Source organism: Trichechus manatus, unplaced genomic scaffold, assembly GCF_000243295.1.
Source record: "Trichechus manatus latirostris isolate Lorelei unplaced genomic scaffold, TriManLat1.0 scaffold00289, whole genome shotgun sequence".
NCBI classification, from domain to species: domain Eukaryota; kingdom Metazoa; phylum Chordata; class Mammalia; order Sirenia; family Trichechidae; genus Trichechus; species Trichechus manatus.
In genome coordinates, this window is record NW_004444225.1 from 828,303 (window position 1) to 832,453 (window position 4,151).

The 4,151-nt window shown below is 38.9% G+C and overlaps 1 non-coding gene across 1 annotated transcript; it reads right to left on the bottom strand.

Annotated features, from left to right (window-relative positions):
- Window positions 1–1,689: 1,689 nt before the first annotated feature.
- LOC111819173 (U6 spliceosomal RNA) lies at window positions 1,690–1,797 on the bottom strand. Its single transcript, XR_002822925.1, has one exon. It is a non-coding gene; the product is annotated as a U6 spliceosomal RNA (small nuclear RNA).
- Between the last annotated feature and the right edge of the window lie 2,354 nt (window positions 1,798–4,151).

The following is a 4,151-nucleotide window of genomic DNA, read 5'->3' on the forward strand; positions in this document are numbered from 1 at the left end:
TCTAATTCTGAAATTTTATTGTTAATCTTCTGGATTTCTGATTGCTGTCTCTCTATGGATTCTTGCAGCCTGTTAAATTCTTCATTATGCTCTTCTCTAATCTTTTTAATTTCTCCTATTGCATGTTCTGCATTTTGCTTAATTCCCCTCCCAATTTCTTGAAGAGTTCTGTATATTAATCTTTTGTATTCTTCCTCCAGTAATTTCAAGAAATTTTCCTCCTCTGGAAAATTTCTAGCTTCTGTATTTTGGGAGCTTGCTGAAGCCATCATGGATTGCCTCTTTGTGTGATTTGATATTGACTGTTGTCTCAGAGCCATCAATAAGCTATTATATTTATTTATTTTATGTTTGCTTACTGTATCCTAGCTTCTTGTTTTGATATACCCAAATAGGCTGCTAGTATGAGCTAGTTTGATTTTTGGCAACTTTAAAACTCTAATGTTCTGTCACCAGGTGGTTAGATCTGTTACTAGGTATGTGAGCTCAGGAGTCAGATCACTTCTCCTGTATGGATTCAGCTCACATGCCCAGGTAGATCACCACCAAGTATGTGGTGTAGGCTCTCACTTACAGTCCTAGACAGACATGGGTGATTGGTGTAGGCACATGCATCTGGCTGCATCAGGGAGACAAACTCTGAACAAGGCAGTGGGCTAACGGCCACCCCCAAGTGTCCAGGAGGAAGACGTGTCCCTGTTCCCTACAGTGTGTAGGTGGGTTGGTTTTGCAGCTGGACTATGAGCACCTGATGCTGTTGGCTGTAAGGTCTAGGGGGCCCCTTTTATTTATGGGCCCTTAATGCATGTGGCTAAGTGGCAAGGGTGGAGCCACCAGTCCTCAGGCCCCTGATGTGCGTAGGTGAAGACTCTGCTTAGTGGGCAGAGCAGTCTTAAATGTCAAGAACCTGCCACTTCACAACTGAAACAGTTGAAGTTAGACTTCTCGCATCTACCCTGTTGTACTGCGGTAATGAGGGCCTATGCTGTTGAGATGGGCCCACACAAGTCTATGCAGGGGGAAAGGGACTCAAAGTCCATGGATCCCTTATGCCTGTGCCTAGGCAGAGGAGCGGTGCCTACCCTGGGTTCCCGGCTACGCGGAGCCGGCAGTTTATTTTTACCCCTGTTTGTTAATTTGTTCACTCTCCAAGACAGGGAGAATGGCTCTGGGCACGTGACTGATCCTACTTCCATCCCAGGGGACTCAGCAACTGCTGAAGCCGTCCAGGACCCAGTGCAGAGCAAGAAGCTGGGAGGTAGATGGGAGAGAGGTTTTTCCCTAAGGGGAGTGTTTTTGATCCATGCGGTAAGCTGTACACAAGTACTTATCTTTCACTGATCAAGGCTGCTTTCTCACTGGTTTTGGGTGGCTGTGTAGACTCTCAGCAGCTGCGTCTCTCCCAGTGTGGAAAACATGCCTCCCGAGCACTGCTTCTTGCCTGCCTCACCGCTCACCCCAGAGCTGATCAGGCCTGAAGGGCTCAGGCTCTCACTGGGTCAGGTCTGTCAACTCTTCACTGCTTCCAAACCATCTCTCCCTCTCTCCCTCTCCCTGCCACTCAGTCCAGTTCCTCAACTCTACTTCGATGTTCACAGCTCCCAGATTGCCACATATAATTGAATCACTTGTTTTTTGGGGTCTTTGTTGTAAGAGGGTCCACCAGAAGCATCTGACTACTCCACCATCAAAAATATGGAACACTTCACAAATTTGTGTGTCATCCTTGCACAGGGGCCATGCTAATCTTCTCTGTATTGTTCCAATTTTTAGTATATGTGCTGCCTAAGTGATCACACAATGCAGGATTTTTAAAGCAGACTTTATTTTTTAGAGAAATTTTAGGTTTACGGAAAAATTGTGTAGAAAGTACAGAGAGTTCCCATATACCGCCTACTTCTGCATACTGTTTCTCCTATTATTAACTGCTTGCATTCCGGTGGAATAGTTTTCCTTAGGGTTCACTCATTGTGTTGTACCGTTCTATGGGTTTTGACAAATGTATAATATCAGGTATCAACTATTACAGTATCATACAGAATCATTTCACTGTACTAAAGATGTCCCATGCTCCACCTATTCAACTTTTCCCCTTCCTCCCTCCCCCTGGCAACCGTCGATATTTTCAATGTCTCTATACTTTTGCCTTTGCCTTTTCCAGAATGTCATATAGTTGGAATTATACGATATGTAGGTGTATATATGTATTTATATATATAGTAAGTCTCTCTCTCTCTCTCTCTCTCTCTATATATATAGATATATATATATATAGAGAGAGACTTACAATGCTGTAGATATGCATTATAATTTGGGGAATATTAAGTTACTCAGTGTCTTTCTCCAACTAGTTAATGGTTAACTTCTCATGTATCTATGTTTATTGTCCACTTCAAATGGATCATATTAGAAAATAAGACTTAGTAAATATTAAGGCTCTAAGTAGCTATTTAAATAGCATGTGTATGCTCCCAAAAAATAAAGAATCTTTTATCTATTCATTAGTATATTGTATTAAGCTTCTTTGCACTAAGCACAGGTAGAGTTTGGCAAAGAATATGGAACTCCTATCACAGTGGTACTTAACAATTTTTTAGAATTATACAATAATTTATAAGCTGCACCTTTTCTGTAGATATCAAACTAAAACAAGAACACTTAAAAGATTTGTTGGTTATGATCCATCATCCTTTCTACTACCACTAACAAAAGTGATTAGCCTTGTATAATGATATAATGAAGCACTTCATAAACATAGCCTAGACACTGCCCTATGGGATTTTATAATTTAATAGAAATAAGCTAATACTAATTCTTTATATTTACATGATGTTTTCTAATTAAAAGAGTACTTACACAATATCTCATCTGGAGTATGTGTGTTGCTGCAACTGTCTATATCAATATGTATGTAATTATAAATTCTGAAAATTGCTATGAAAATCAACAGAATAAAAACTTCTAAGTAAAACACACATGAACAGCAAGACATATATCCAATGCAATTCCACACTGAAGGATGATGAGGTAAAGCCACGTGGGTATATAGTTCTACAGTCTGATCAGTACTGAAAGACTATGAGAAAGAGATGAGATTTCAGGAGGTATTTAACTGATAGAAAGGGTCCACTTAATAGGGTAAGATAAAGGAATTACAGGAAGACATTGCAGGGACAACGTGCCACTTTGGAAAAGGCACAGAATTTTATAACAAATTTATGCTAAGGTTTACAACTCTTGTGGCTTGTGTCATTCTATATTGCCTACAGAACTGCTGTTGAGATCAATATCAGATTCTATAAGTGAACAAGACATAGTTCATCCAATATTTCCATCTCATTTATTTCAGGTTTCTAAACCTTTTAAGTGTACTTAAAAGTAGTTGACAAGCAAAGCTATCTAAACATTTCTATAACTGATCTTGTTTTCCAACATGTGATATAAGACCAATGAATCACAATGACTAACTCGGATAAGTGACCCAGTGTCATTCCTAGTATGAGAACAGGCCATCTGTTCATTATCCTTGAAAGCTAAACACTGCTCTGGTTTAACTTTTTTACAGCAGTGATTATTCACTTTGGCAAACATTGCATGTATTGTTTGTTTCATCACCATAAAGATTCTATTTTGGCATCCAAATGCTGTATATTTTCTCCTTTGGCATCATATGAGCATTCATTCCTCTTCATAATGTAGGAGATTTATTCAGTGCCAATTAGAAGAATAAACTGCAAGATGATAATGGCTCTGTTGCATCAGAAATTATACACAAACTAGTTTCTTCCTGCTATTAACCAGTCATAGAGAAATTTCTTCAGTGATTTTTCTCACTCAAATTACAAATACAATATTAAGTTAAACCATATGAAATTGCCAATATTCAATTGTTTCATCTTATAAAAATGGTAATTTCGTATGGTTTTACCTACTGTAATGAACCAGACACTTCTTATACTTTTACTCCCTAATTAAAAGTCAGCCACCTCTCCAAAATACATAAAACAAACTCTAACAACACTGAAAAGAGAAATTGACAGTTCCACAATAATAACAGGAGACTTCAACACACCACTCTCAGTAAAGGACAGAACAACTAAGAAGAAACTCAGCAAAGATACAGAAGACCTAAAGGGCACAATCAGCCAACT